Here is a 16854-nt window from a genome sequence, read left to right as displayed (position 1 = left end):
AAGTTATACATGTATAAAGCAAATATGTATGAGGAGTCATACATAAAAGATATCATATGAAGGATGTGTATGTATAAGTGTTATACGTACAAATCATGAACGAAAGCTAAGTACATTACAGCATCCGATGTTGTAAAAGAGATAGTTGATAACCGGAATTTAATGGGACTAGAGTAGTTCTGTTAGCCGAATATCGTATCCCAAGATACTGTGAAAACAGTGGGAGTGATTGACTGGCTTTAGAACCAGAGTCTAAAAACTTGTTTAGACATGTACTTAGAAAGGCTCTATGTGATGAAAATATTGCATAGAACAAAGGAAAATTGCAATGGAAATTAGAGTGATGCAACTGTTGCTAATCCTCGAACCAAAGCCGTTGGTATAAGGTAGACATGATGGTTATGTCATCTCAATGTGATTGAGCAGTATACCTTAATTGTTGAAGATCATTATGTAAATATTGAATAGAGTAATGATATTTACATAAGTGATGATCGCATTCATTGTTAGAGTTTCGTTAAGAACTCAATCATTCAGTTTGACTGAAAACATTGAATACCTTGTTTATCTGAATAAGTTGTGGAGACAATGTTGAACACTATTCAAGTGAACAAGATAACATTGTATTTTGTCCCTAGTCGCTTAATGAGGTGACGTCTCGGAGTGACTATATTGTAAGTCGATTGATGGTTGTTCAACACCATAAGGTCATACGTGATGACTAGTCGACTACATAGGCAGAGTGTGTGACACTTTGCCGGACAGTGACCATTTAGAGAGTCCCTAAGTTCTTTTATAGACGCCTGGTCGTGGCTGGGATCTCTAAGATATTCTAATGAGTCGATTCTTTTGACTGGAGACTATTATCTAAGCAAGTGCAGTTTCCGAGTGACTTTGGTTTTGTCCTAGGTCGTGCCGTGAAAGGAGGCCAAAAGGGCATTTACTAGGTCATAGTGATCTGTATTGTGCAATAGGATAGATAGGGCATACAGGAATTGTCCACCCACGTTGGGTAACTATATCTCAAGGCCACTCGAGGAGTTAATGACTACAAATGCGTGGCCACGCTCGGAAGTAATCTGTGAGAGATTTTTCCGGTCAGGTAGTCACACTCCCGATCGAGAAAACCACTCGCGATATGTTCGTGTGCAAGTGCGATCTGAAAGACACCTTGCATTGAGTAGGAGATTAAAACGGACAAGAGAATTGGTAGCGCACACCTTGTGTCGGACAAGTGGGAGATTGTTGGAGTTAGTGTCCTCCACAATAGTGCGTTTACATAATAAATCTCATTATTGGAATATCATCAGATATTTAATTATTTGATCATCGTCAGTTGATTAACGTAAATCGATAACGGTTGGCTGACTAGAGTTTGACGTTATTGTCGTGAGACGGCGGTGATCAACTGACCCCTTTCGGTCACACCTAAAGGAACGAACCCCATAGACAACTAATTAATTGTATGAGATGCAATTTATTTAGTCCCTTGATTTATAGACTAAAAGGTTAGTCGATTATTTTTAGAGAGATTTGGAGTTGCGAACTCGAGGCACGGCAGTTATTATTTAATTATGCGATAATTGAATAATTTATTTTGGGAGACGGGTTTTAGTTAATTAATTGTTAATTCACTAAAATTGTATTAACTGATTAATGTGATTAATATTAGCACGTAAATAATATGTGTAGCGGTACACTTATATTTACGGAGTGATTTGGACAAAATTAATTGGAAGCATTTAAACATGAAACGATGTTGAAATAAAATTTACACGTATTTGTGCGACAAATATAAGAACCAACATGGACCCGTAAATGGGCAAGTGGAACGTGTAAAATAGAGTGTTGTGGATGATTAGGAACACAATCATTTCACTTTACTTGTGATACTTCCACAAATTATCTTATAATTAGGTTTTACATGTGGATGTAAGATTGATAAATATAAGACAATTCCCACACTCCACTACTACCTTACCCACCCGCCACTTCCTCCTTTTTACTCCATCTTTTGTTCATTTTTTTACACACTTGATTTTACTTCACTTATGCATGTGAACAAAATTTGGTTTATCTCTCTAAAATAAATATCGTCTCATACTAAGATTGTTAGTATACAAAATATACTATTACTAAGATTGTTACTAATATTAACATATTATCAACGGTTAATTTTACAAATATCTAGTTAGTATTTGTAAGATAATTTGTGGGTGTAGTTCTTGAGTGCAACTTGAATGAGACTTTCTTTTCGAAGGTTTTTCAAGGAGGATCATCCATATCTTTTTAAGCTCAAGAACAATCAAGGTAGGAGATCTTGATTGTGCCCATTTTACCATAAAATCTATGTAAGGAAATTGTTTTTCCTTAAACTTTCATTTTTATGCTTTTATATTTGCATGCATGTTACATAGATCATCAAAATGATAAATTATGAGATAATTTAATTTTTATTAGAGAGTCTAATATGTATCTATGATCTTTCATTACATACCGAGTATGGCATGACACTTACACTCGCTTCAAGATCACACAATGCTTTGTTGATTGTAGCGTCGCCAATGGTACATGGGATAGAAAAACTTCCTGGATCTTTGAGCTTTGGGGGGGGGGGGGGGAGGGGGGAACTCCCTTGAATAATAGAACTACTCACTTTGGTAAAGACAATAGTCTCTAACCTTCGGTTGGATTTCTTCTTGGTAAGAATATCCTTCATGTACTTTGCATAAGCCGGAACATGATTGATCAATTCCTTGAATGGGATTGAGACTTCTAAGTTCTTCACAATTTCCATGAACTTTCCAAGTTGCTCATCAAACTTAGGCTTAGCTTGGCGACTTGGGAATGGAAGTCTAATCACAATAGGCTCTTTCTCAATTTCCTTAGCCTTCTCTTCCTTTATCTTCTTTGAAAGTTCATTGGTAGTAGGCTCTACTTCCTTAGAGTTCTCCACAACTCCTTGCTTTCTACTAGCATCCACAATATCTTCATCAATTGGCCTCTTCGGCCCCTCGTATCTTGCACCGCTCCTTAAATGGATGGCACTAACCATTTCATGTCTTGGGGGGTTACCTTGAGGAGTTAATTTCCTCTTTTGTCTTTGGGAGCTAGAGGATGCTAATTGGGTCATTTGAGTCTCTAACATTTTAGTGTGGGCAAGTATGTTGTTAATGGGTATTTCTTTAGCTTGGCTATCTTTTTGCATTTGGGTGAAGAATTCTTGTTGATTATTTTGCATTTGGAGGACCGCTTTTTGAACATCAAAGCCTTGGTCATTGGATTGGTTGTAGGAAGGTTGATTTTGATATCCTTGGCTTTGGTTGAAAAAGGGTCTTTGAGTTTGGTTTCTCATTGGAGGTGGAGTGCATGTTGGTTGAGGATTTTGAACATTTTGGCTTTTATATGAGAGATTTGGATGGAATTTGGTATTCTCATTATAGTAGTTGGAATAAGGGGTACCACTCTTGTAAGCTTGGAAAGCATTTACTTGTTCATTTGTTCCCCTACATTCGTTTTGATCATGTCCCAAGGTTCCACAACTTTCACATACTCCATTTGGGATTGAGGATGATGCCATCATAGCATTAACATGTTGTTTGGGTCTTTTGGAAACTTCATCAAGCTTAGCCATGGCCTTCTCAAACTTCAAGTTGATGGCGTCAATATGAGCACTTAGTTGAGCACCCAATTGTGTGATGGAATCTACCTCATGCTTTCCTCCTCTAGTGGCCTTTCGAGGCCTACTATATTGGGAATTATGAACCGCCATCTCTTCAATTTTGGCCCATGTTGGGTTATCATCAACTTCGGTAAGCCTCCTATTGGATCCCATATTAAGCACATTGCATGAGTCTTCATATAAGCCGTTCCAAAATTGTTGAACAAGGAACCACTCACTAAGTCCATGGTGTGGACAAGAACGACAAGTGTCCTTAAATCTCTCCCATGCTTCATATAATGATTCCTCATCCCTTTGCTTGAACCCGGTGATTTGGGCTCTCAACATATTTGTCTTCTCCGGGGGATAAAATTTCTTGTAGAAGGCAAGTACTAACTTCTTCCATGAATCAATACCAAGGGTAGCCTTGTCTAGGCTCTTCAACCATTGCTTTGCGGAACCGATCAAGGAAAAAGGAAATAATACCCATCGGATTTGGTCTTGGGTAACTCCGGTTTGAGAAATTGCATCACAATAATCACAAAAAGTCTCCATATGTAAATGAGGATCTTCACTAGGCATCCCTCCAAATTAACTTCTCTCAACCAATTGTATGAATGTGGATTTGGCAATGAAATTACCGGTTAAATGTGGTGGTGTAGGAGTACCGTTTGGTAGGTTCTCCTCGGTTGGTACGGAATGAGATGAAAATTTAGGCATTGTAGGTTGATTTTGTGGTTGGTTTAGAATTGGGTTATCCTCTCCTTCTCTTGCAAAAGGGTTGACAAACTCAATGTTATTTGGTTGAATGTCCATGATCTCTCCAATAACTACGACTCTTGAAGTACCTCTAGCAACTCTTCTATTGTTGGTTAAGGTCCTTTCAATCTCGAAATCAATAGGTAATAAATTACCTTGTGATATCCTAGTCATGCAAAATATCAAACAACTAGAAAACAATTAGAACAACCTTGAGGAGATTGACTTCCCTAAGGTTAAGAAAGACACAACTAAAAATAATTAACAAAAATCAAATCAACTGAACACCATCCCCGGCAACGGCGCCATTTTTAGTGTGATATTTATCGTGCTCGTCGTTAAAGCTATCAACCAAAACAATATTTCTAACTCTAAAAACTACTCTTAGTAGAGTGGTAAGTAAAGGTCGGATCCCAAGGGACGGGTATCGATTTAGGATCTCAATTTCAAGTAGTTGTGTCTTAAGGTGTCACAAATTTGGGTTGAGATGAGATGTAGTCTAAACTAGTAAAAAAAGATGAATGTAAATGAAAACAAAGTAAGGCAATTAAAGGGGTTTGTAAACAATTGATTAAAGGCACTAGGATGTCATGGGTTCACAAGGGAATTATGGAAATAGATCATACAAACATGTTCTCAATTAGATGCAAGCAACTTATTGTTGTGATGGAATCGAGTTAGTGTATATCTTACAATTCCTAGGAAGATTTAGGTCCCGAAGCCGAGTCGATCAAGACTTTACAACACCTACAAGTCGACTTAGTCTCTTCCAATTCAACTCTATGCATGGTCTAACAAGGCTTGAGTTGGTTTATATCTTACAAGCCTCATTGAAAAGATAAGAGATGGGTAAAAAATGCAAGGTTTCATAGTCTAGCATTTCATGAAACATAACATGTGCATAGGTTGAATTCACAACAAGCAAGCAAGTGATTATGAAAGCATATTAGATTAAGCATAAATCAATTCCCATGATTGTTTCCCTTAATTCCCCATTAACCCTAGCTAAAGGACTGCTCACTCATGATCAAGTTTAGCATGCTAATAAGGTTGTCAATCATACTAACAAAGCAAAATATGATGAACAAATGATGTGATTAACAATAATTAAGCAAAGGTAAAATGGATTATACCTACTTGAGATGATCCAAATAATAAAGCAAAGAATAATAGAATTAAACTTGATGATTGATGGAAGGTTGTCAATCATCCAATAAACCCCAATAATCTTCTAATTACCCAACTAAAACTAAGAACAATTGAGAAATTAAGGAAATATTAAGATGTGATTAATATTGAAATGTGTATTACAACTTTTATTAAGACTAAATTAAAAGATTGATTATGATAAGATGATAACCTAGGTAGTACAATAGGGTATTTATACTAAAATTAGGTGCAAGGATCAGGGTTACTAAGGGCTTAAATGACGATTAAGACCCTAAGAGAAGCTTGATAATTTGCAACTCCCGAGAGGTATGCGCGGATTGAGTAGCAACTCCCAAGGAAATCCACGCGTCCTGGCCTGAAGCACGCTTGGTCCTGTAAGGGGATCCGCTCGGGCTGGCAGTGGGACACTCGGATCCTATGTCTGGGATGCTTGTCCTGAGCTCGGGACGCTCGGATCCTGGGACAGGGTTCTTCTCTTGTTCTTGGCTCCCTAACAATCCATGGGGACTGTCCTAGGGACGCACGGATCTTTCATCATTTCCCAATTCATTTCATTTATTTGCTTAGGCTTCTAGTGTTGGTCTCCTTGATGAGAGTGTCGTTGGGGCTCTCAATCAAACACATTTATATTTCTCAACAAACAACTAGTTAGTGGTTAAGTCGAGGTCGATCCATGGGACGGAGGGTACTCAAATTATTCAATCTAATTCTAGTTGCTTGGGGTTGTCACAATTGTAATGGGTTGAAGATTCTAATCTAATAGAAGTAATGAAAAGTAAAACAAGCAATTAAAGGAAGGATGTAAACAAATGACTAAAAATGCTAGGATATCATGAGTTCATAAGGGATTCATGGGAGTTGATCATACAAACATGTTCTCTACTAGATGGAAGCACTTATTGTTGTGATGGGATCGAGTTAGTGTATATCTTATAATCCCTAAGAAGGTTTGGGTCCCGGAGCCGAATCCATTAGATTGTACAACACCTACAAGTCGACTTAGTCCTTCCTATTTAACTATATGCATGGTCTAATGAGACTCAAGTTGGTTTATGTCTTACAAGTCTTATTGAAAAGATAAGTGATGGGTAAAAAATACAAGGATTCATAGGCTCGCATTTCATCAAACATAACATGTGCATAAGTTGAAATCACAACAAGCAAGCAAATTAATTATGAAAACATATTAGATTAAGCATGAATCATTCCCCATGTTTGTTTCCCTAATTCCCCATTAATCCTAGCTAAATGACTACTTACTCATGATCAAGTTTAACATATTAATAAGGTTGTCAATCATACTAACAAAGCCAAACATGATGAATAAATGATGTGATTAACAATAATTAAACAAGAGTAAAAGAGATTATACCTATGAAGATGATTCCAAATAATAAAGCAAAGAATAAAAGAAGAGAACTTGATTGATTAATGAAGAGTTGTCAATTCTCCAATAATAACCCAATAATCTTCAATTACCCAATAATAAACTTGAATTACCCAATAATAAACTTGAACAATAATTAAGGAAAGATTAATGTGTGATTTGTGGAAAGATTAGAGAGTAGTCTATTCTAATCTACTCCTAATAAAAGCTTAATCTAATCTAAGAGAACTTGATTTAATCTAAGGAAACTTGGTAATCTTGATTAATACAAATGGAGTATATATAGTGGTACATCATTAGGTTAAGCAAGGGCGGTTTAGTAAATAGCATTGCTAAGTGTTGAGTAGGGAATTCCAAGTCTCTAGAGAGATGCGCATATCCTAGGATTGGGATGCTCATCCCGAGCTCAGGATGCGCGGATCCACAAACAGACTATTCTGAAAATGGCAAAGCAGGTCGGGACGAGCGGATTGGTCTCGGGACGCGCGGATCCCGGGACAGCTTGTCTATTTGAACTCGGATTGTAAAACGGACGTCATTTCCTCATCCGGACTCCTATTGGAGTGATTCAAAAGCCTAGACCACTTGATTTTTCGATGCCATTTCATATAGCATACGTTCAGAGCCAAACAATCAAGTCTTGGTTTGGTTCCAAGCAATTTCTTCTTGTTTTGGCTCCCTTCTCGTCATCCTTGCTTTTAAGCCTATGATCCTTCTATATACTCTTTATTCCTACATCTGTGGTCATCATTCTTGCCTCCTCTTCATGCTAGTCCATCCAATATCGTCAACAAGCTTCGAAATATGCACGGGAGATGGGAATTCCGCCTGATTATCTTCTTTCCTACAAGACATATAACATGCACTAGGAAACCAAAATAGGAAGGAATTGACGGATAAAATGGCCATGAAATGCTATATTAGTATGCAAAATAGGTTCAATTGGGAGACTAAATGTGCGCAATTAAGAGTCACATCAAACATCCCCAAAACAGAACCTTTACTCGTCCCGAGTAAAGAGGTTACTAGAACTAGACCTTTATTTAAACTATCCTAGTAATAATATAACCGATGTGAGACAATTAGCGGGTCTCACTCCGCCCATTCAACTCACAACAAGACAACCATGAGGTAGGATGCCTTTTTTCAAGGCAAGGTGGGGCTTGCCAAAATGGCGATACATCCAAGCATTAAGCACACCAAACAAGTAATGGATGCATCTACAAAAGAATAGCCACTTTCTTCATCTAAGTGGCGGAAATCATCTATAAGGGAAATAATTTAAGGTACACACTCCATCATAGATATTGTTTCTCCAAGCTACTAAGTCTAAAAGGATACAAACAAATCACCTTCAAGTTGTGTCAAACTAGGGTACTTTTATCCTCAATTGCTAAATGCTTTTGTCAAGAGTAGTCTCCTTATGGTATTAGAAACACTGTAGGATCACGGAATTCCCTCTCTTGCTTAGACAAGAAGAAGGTTTGTCCCCTCTCCACCATGCAACAAAAATGAGATCAATGGATAAAAGGGATCAATATGCTTTGAGTTTCACAATGGTAGTTTGCTTTTGATTTGTTTTTCCCCCCAAATTGTTGTGGCATTTGACTTTTTGAGAACATTTCTTTGCCATTTCTTTGATGTTTGACACTTTTGATACTTGGTAATTTTTCAATTTTGCATTTTTGAACATTTTTCAAAGTCACCCCATTTGTAGCAAGGGTACTTTTATTAAAGCATAGGAGTCTATTTTTGCTCCTCTTTTTTTTTTGGTGGAAATGTAAGTAGTATTATAAAAGTCCCAAAAGGGATCTCAAAGTCACCAATACAACCATTTTGCATTAATCCTCAGGCGAGAGGACTATGCCAACCAGCCACTATCTAGCAAAAAAACACGCTAATAGCCTACAGTCATAACAAAAAAAACAAGAATAACCTTACATTAGGCCCAAACTTTTGCACCAATTACTATCTACTAAACGGACTTGACCCATTGCTACTGCCATTATGCACAATTTGGCCTCTTTCCTGACCTGCTGTAGGAGTGTTTCTGGATGCATCACATACTTGTCCACTCTACAAACATTTCTCACATGCCAGATCCCATATTGAACAGCTATAATCAAAGAACTAATCACTAGTCTCTGAAGACTAGAGAGATTCCTCTGCATTAGTACCTTCCCAGCAGAAATATCACCTGTCATTGTAATCTCCAACCAGGAAAAAAGAAGCTGGTAGCATTTTTTTTGCATACTCATAGTCTTGGAAGAGATGTTGATGGCTCTCAGACCCCCTGCTGCACAAAAAGCACACTCCAGATGTAACCATCCCCCATTTTCTGCAGTCTATCCAAGGTTAAAAGTCTTTGTCTCTACAAGAGCCACAAGATGAAACAATGCCTTGGAGTATTAAACCTGTTCCAAACAACCTTTGCCCAAATCACTTTTTGTTGAGATTGTTGAGTAAGTCATTCATAACCTTTAGAGATTGTATACACATCATCAGCCTTCAGCCACTTTCTTTGCTCCTCTTTTCATTTGATGCAATTTGTGCAAACTTTTTGATTTTCATTTTGGTACTTGAACTTAATTTGGATATTTTTGTGCCCATTCCCTTATTGTTGACAAAATATGATGATAGAAGTGTAAGAACGGTTGCATGGCTTCAAAGATCACCTTGGAATACACGGTAGCCAAGGAGTTATCACACCACAAGGTACTCTTGACTAGGCCTTAGTCCATGGGTCAAAAGATACTAGTATGACACATCCTAGGGTGTCTTGAGGGTATTCTAGCAAACAAAGTCTCAAGGAGAAAAATTATCTACAAGGGTCTTATATACACTTGTCAATTTTCCCAAATAGGCATTTTCACAAAAATTTTCTAACCATGCAACTACATGCCATGATGCAACTAACATATATAAAACCTAATGCATATGCTTCTATCAACTAGTATGCCAAATAATCTAGATGCAACTCCTAACAACACATTGGTTCATACCACATCAATCAAAAGATAGCCACATTGTCATTAACATATAAAAAGGAGGAAGGATATTTGGAGAGATCATACCATGCGGTCTTCTATTTCCTTCATGCCTCGAATGTGGCGTAGTCGACCGAATGTGATAAGAGTGATAAACAAACAAATAAATATATACAATTCTACACTACAAAGGAATGAACATGTTTTTGGTTTTTGAAATTTTCAATTTTTTATGGATTTTGTTTTTATGAAATTAGAGAACATATTTTTGAGTTATTTCGAAATTTTTAAATTTTTATGTATTTTAGAATATAAATTCCCATCCCCCACTTTATTTTGGACATTGTCCTCAATGTACATGTAGGAGTAGGAATGAAAAAGAAATACATGTTTTTGGATTTTTGAATTTATGAAAATAAATTTAATGATATGAATACATGCTCTAACTAAATGCAATTCTATATGACATATATGACAAATGAATGCAATCTAAAATACACTATATGATGCATGTTAAATGCTAAAGTCACCTATGATCAAACCTCCCCAAACCGATTTAAACACTATTTCTAGTGTAGAAAGGAATAGGTTTGGTCATTAGTGGCTATACATGAATGCAACTAACTATATGATACATGTGAGATATATTACAATGCAAGCTATACTATATGATCAACTATGATGTATGTTACTTCATGGTTTAACCTCCCCAAACCAATTTTAAACACCATTGCTAATGTAGGAAGAAGGGGTTTAGCCATGAGGTAAATATACAAATGCAACTACACATGAGAGATAGGGAAAGAAAGGGTTCTTACAATCATTGTAGGAGATGAAGATGGTGTTAGAATTCATTAACCTCATTAGGATACATATTCATATATGAATTAATTTACTTGGTCATAAAATAAATACAGGATCTTATGCATGCAAACATAAAACAAAATAGAGAAGAAATCGTCACTTCTTACATTTGTGTTTCGGATATTTGGGCACCAACAAGATCTCCTTCTTGTTAGTTCTTGAGCTTTCCAACAATGGCTGAACAAAGGTTCAAATAGAACCTCTCCCAAAAGCATATACCCAAGGAATACCCTTAATAACCAATATTATTATGAACTAGTAATAATATTAATCTTACTTAAAATTAGGACACAAAATATTAATTTTGTTCTCTCTTATTTCGGTCAAGAGAGAAGAGATTTGTGAGGTTTTATTTCTCTAAGTTTTTCACAAATGGTAGAGATAATGTCTTTTCTAACACTAGAAAATTAATAAGTGAAGTAGTGAATGATCATAGAAAAACCATCGGCATTTCTAGTGGAAAAAAGCAGTTGGGGTGGGAGGACTAGTGGCCAATGCATGAGCTTGTGTTCTTCTCAAGATAAACTAGGCATGCAAGGCTAAGAGTAGGGTTGTTATCATTGTGTTTCCATTTAAATAAAAACAACACAATATAAATTCTATCCTCCCACCCTTATTTATGGAGAATCCATTTTATTTTGTCATTTGTCAATTGTGACATATGTGATATGTTACTTGACATGTGAAATTGTAATGTATTTTTAACATATTAAAAATCAACATACTCATAAAATATGTCATATACAAAATCGACTAGTAATTCGTAATTACTTGTACCAAAACGGTTTATCAAATTATAAATTACAACGTCTTGTATTTATAATAAATTATTCATTCAATTTCAATTGTTTCGTAAACAATAATTTTATCTAAGTAATAAAACAATTCGATTACTTAGACCGTATCTAATTTAATCGAATTACAATAAGACACGTTAACTTTACTCACAAAATCATCCATCAATTTTAAGCAATTTAATTAACTCGTATCGGCATACGATTAATTAAATAATCAATTAAGAGTATTTCCCTATAGGTATGACCTAAGGTGATCAACTGATCACCACCGTCGCACGACAGTAATGACAAACTCTAGTCAGCCAATCATTACCGATATGTGTGGACCAGTTGACTGTAAAATATTACATCCCACATGTATTCTTAAAATGAGATTTAAACATGTGATCATTATGATCGACAATTGTGATCGCATTATTGTCGGAGGACACTAATTCCAACAATCTCCCGCTTGTCCTCGACAAGTGTGCGTCACCAATTCTCTTGTTCTATTACTATCTCCCACTCAATGCAAGGTGTCTTTCAGGTCGTACTTGCAAGTGATCATATCGAGAGTGGTTTCCTCGATCTGGAGAATAACTGATTGACCGGAGTTATCTACCATAGATACCTTCCGAGCGTGGCCACGCATTTCCAGTTCATTACTCCTCGAGTGGCCCTGAGATATTGTTTTAACCCTGACAAGGGGTGGACAATTCCTATCGCACTATTCCCTTCGACTAGCCACATCCATCATAACCCAAAATATGCCCATTTGACCCCATTTACGAAGGTCGCAGTAACATAAATCAAAGTTAATCTGAAACTGTGCCACCTTACGCGAACAGTCTTTAGTCAAAAGAATCAACTCATTAGAATACTATAGTAGCTCTCGCCACGACCAGGCTTTATAAATTTGCCAGAACTCTATAAGCGGTCATAAGGCCCGACAAAGTGTTCCTAACAGTCTGCCTATGTGATCGACTAGTCATCTCACGTGACTCTATGTCACTTGAACTTGCCATCAATCGCATCATACTCTAGTCACTTCGAGACGTCACCTCATATAAGTGACTATGGGCAAATACCATGTTAATCCGGGTTCACTTTAACGGGGTTCAATATTGTCTCTAACCCCCGTTTGGATGTAACAAAGTATAAAATGAGTTTTTAGATTTTAAAAACTCGAACGACAAATGTGATTATCACATATTGATCGGTCCGTTTAGCATTCACAAATAAATAGATGTGGTCGTTGGTCACGGTCGAATCAAAACACAATTTATAGCTTAACAAGCAACTCTACAATTAGTAAAGAGGCAAGTAAAGGTCGGATCCCAAGGGACGGGAGTTGAAATGAGATTTCTATTGTAACTAGCGGTGTCTAAGGGGTGTCACAAATTGGGTTGATGTAGAAGGTTACTAAACTAGAATAACAATGAAAATAAACAAGCAAGATGAATAAAAAGGGGTGTAAACAATTGATTAAAGGCACTAGGGTGTCATGGGATCATAGGGGAATCATGGGATATGATCATACAAACATGTTCTCAAATTATAAGCAAGCAATTATTGTTGTGATGGATTGAGTTGGGTTATATCTTACAATCCTAGGAAAGTTTGGGTCCCGGAGCCGAATCAATTAGATTGTACAACACCTACAAGTCGACTTAGTCTTCCCTACTCAACAACATGCATGGTCTAATGAGACTCGAGTTGGGTTATGTCTTACAAGTCTCATTGAAAAGATAGGAGATGATAGTAAATGCAAGGATTCATAGGCTTAGCATTTCATCAAATATAACATGTGCATGAGTTGAGATCAAAACAAGCAAGCAATTAAGATATGAAAGCATATTAATTTAAGCATGAATCATTCCCCATGTTGGTTTCCCCTAATCACCCATTAACCCTAGCTAAGAGACTACTCACTCATTATCATGTTGATCATGCTAGCAAGGTTGTCAATCATACCAACAATATGAAACATGATGAATAAATGAAAGTAATTAACAATAATTAAAAAGGGATTAAGAGATTATACCTACTAATGATTCCAATAATAAAGCAAAGATAATAGAAGTACTTGATGATTGATTGAGAGGTTGTCAATCTCCCAATAATAACCCAAATAATCTTCAATTACCCAAAATAAAGGATGAACAAAAGAGAGATTAAAGAACTAAAACTTGGGTTAAAACTTGATTAATACTTGATTACAATATTGAAGAGAGATTTGATTGATATTAACTACACTAATTATTGATAAGAAGAACATGCCCCTCTAATTAGACTAATGGGGTATTTATAGTGAAAATTAGGGAGGATGCATTAGGGTTAACTAAGGACTAAACTAGTAATTACACTTTTTAAGTTGAGCAAGGAGACTCGGTATTTTTCCGAGAGAAGGGCTTCTCTTTTCGTAGCTTGAAGAAGACAACCCGCGTTGTGAAGGAATCCGGGCGGATTAGGGTCGGGACGGCCGGATTTGGCGGTGGAATCCGAGCGGATTCTGGGGAATCCGGGCGGATTCTTTGAGGGGAATCCGAGCGGATTCACTGGGACGCTCGGATTGTGCAAGGGCAGACGAGCGGATTGTTGACAATCCGCTCGGATTGTCGTCAGCGTGATACTTCTTCTTTTTCTTCCCTTTTCTTCATAAATTCCTTGGGGATTTCCTTGGGGACTCAAGGATCCTTTCTCAACATTGCTCTTCTACTATGATATGTACAAAGGCCTTCTAATCTTGTCCCTCCTTGATGCTTGGTCATTGAATTTGATCAATTTAGTCTTGTTTTGCCACGAAAATGCAAGATTCTTACTCCTTTCCTACCAAGGGATCAAAATCTCAAAGAATATGCAAAACAAAGAACTAAAGATAAGAAATGACCCAAATAAGCACTAAAAAGCATGGAAACAAGGGCAATTCGGGGGCTAAATATGCGCCAATTATGGTCACATCAAATATCCCCAAACCGAACCTTTGCTCGTCCCGAGTAAAGAGGTGACTAAGACTAGGACCAATACTAACCTATCCTAATAATATAGCCGATATGAGACAATTAGCGGGTCTCACTCCGCCCCTTCAACTCACAACAAGACAACCATGAGGTAGGATGCCTTCTTGCAAGGCAAGGTGGGTCTTGCCAAAATGGCGACACATCCAAACATTAAGCACACAAAAACATGTAATGGATGCATCTACAAAAGAATAGCCACTTTCCTCATCTAAGTGGCGGAAATTATCTACAAGGGAAGCAATTCAAGGGTACACAATCCTTCATAGATGCAATTTCTTCAAACTACTAGGCCTAGAAGGATACCAATAAATCACCTCCAAGTTGTGTCAAACTAGGGTACCTTTGTCCTCAATCGTTAAATGCTTTTGTCAAGAGTAGACTCCCTACGGTGTTAGAAACACTGGAGGATCGCGGAATTCCCCCTCTTGCCTAGACAAGAAGAAGGGTCGTCCCCTCTCTACCATGCACAAAAATGGATACGATGGATAAAGGGATCAATAGATATTTGAGTTTCACTTTGGGAGTTTGCTTTTGTTTTTGTTTTTCCCCCCAATTTCATGTGGCATATAACATTTGAGAACACTTTCTTGCCATTTCTTTTTGATTTTTGGCATTTCAATACTTGACAACTTTCAACTTTTTGCATTTTTCTTTTTGAACATTTTCAAAGTCACCCCAATTAGTAACGAGGGTGCCTTGTATTTGAAGCTTAGGAGTCTATTTTTGCTCCTCTTTTCATTTGATGCATTTTTGCAAACTTTCTTTGAACTTTTCATTTCTTTGAACTAAATCAATTTCTTTTATTGTGCCCATTCCCTTTTGATGACAAAAATGTGGTAGAACATGGATGATGGATGCATGGTTTCAAGGGTCACCTTGGAATAAACGGTAGCCAAGGAGTTATCACACCACAAGGTACTCTTGACTAGGCCTTAAACCATGGGTCAAAAGATACTAGTATGACACATCCTAGGGTGTTTTACAAGCATTCTAACAAGCAAAGTCTTAAGAACAAAAGGCATCTACTAGGGCCTATATACACTTGTCAAGCTTCCCAAATAGACGGTTTCGCAAAATTTTTCTAACATGCAAACTACATGCCATGATGCAACTAACATATAAAAATCCTAATGCATATGATTCTACCAACTAATATGCCATATAAACTAAATGCAAGTCCTAAGTTCACATTGTTATACCGCATCAATCAAAATAAAGCCACATAGTCATTAACATAAAGAGGAAAAAGGAGATTGGAAAGATCATACCATGCGGTCTTCAATATCCTCATGTCTCGGATGTGGCGTAGTCAATCAATGTGAACAAGGGTAAAACAAACACAATATATACAAGACAATATATACAAGACTACACTACAAAGGAAATGAACATGTTTTTGGATTTTTAAATTTTTCAATTTTTATGATTTTTGAAATTTTTCACTTTTTATGGGTTTTTGAATAAGAGTTAAATGTTAGAATTCCCATCCCCACACTAATATGGGCATTGTCCTCAATGGCCAAAATGATGGAAATTATGCAAAGATGATGCATGATTTCTATACTAAATGCAATTCTATACTAAGCTACACTACATGATGCATGGTTTTTGTTATGACGGAGAGGATAATTTAGATTACCTCCCGTTGTGTATGAATTAACTTCCCCAAACCGAGTGAGACACTATTGCTAATGTCCAAGGATGGGTATAGTTCATGTATACACTATGCTATGCATGAAACTAGTTTGTCATTTTGCATTTTACAAATGGGAACAATAAGAACACCTCAATGGTACCGAGGTGTGAGTCCTTTGATGTTGCTAGGACTAAACCAACAATGATCAAAATGAAATAGAATACAAAGAGACAAGACACAAACCATGGGAGTGTAGGAGTCTCCAAGGCTTGCTAGTCTTCCATCATGCTATCATCATCATCACTTCCCTCATGAGAAGTGGTCACATTGCCACTTTCCTTGTCATTTGCTTCTTCACTTTCTTCCTTATCATCATCTTCGTCATCTTCACCATCCCTTTCTTCTTCACTTGCTTCTTCCTCAATATTATCATCAATTTCTTCATCATTTCCAACAACCTCATTGTCTCCCACCACGTCCCTAGATGCACCCGAAAATAAGACTTCTCTATCCGCCCAACTAGGCAAAGGACAAGATGGATCAAGGAGTCCTTGCCTAGCTAGATGTAGGAGGGGTGGATATTGAGCCAAATAC

At 37.0% G+C, this 16854-nt stretch overlaps 1 non-coding gene across 1 annotated transcript; it reads left to right on the top strand.

Moving 5' to 3' along the window:
- Positions 1 to 3902: 3902 nt before the first annotated feature.
- LOC141620456 (small nucleolar RNA R71) lies at positions 3903 to 4009 on the top strand. Its single transcript, XR_012531968.1, has one exon. It is a non-coding gene; the product is annotated as a small nucleolar RNA R71 (small nucleolar RNA).
- Positions 4010 to 16854: the final 12845 nt, after the last annotated feature.

This window comes from Silene latifolia, chromosome 1, assembly GCF_048544455.1.
Source record: "Silene latifolia isolate original U9 population chromosome 1, ASM4854445v1, whole genome shotgun sequence".
Taxonomy (NCBI): domain Eukaryota; kingdom Viridiplantae; phylum Streptophyta; class Magnoliopsida; order Caryophyllales; family Caryophyllaceae; genus Silene; species Silene latifolia.
This window is presented reverse-complemented; position numbering and strand designations above follow the sequence as displayed.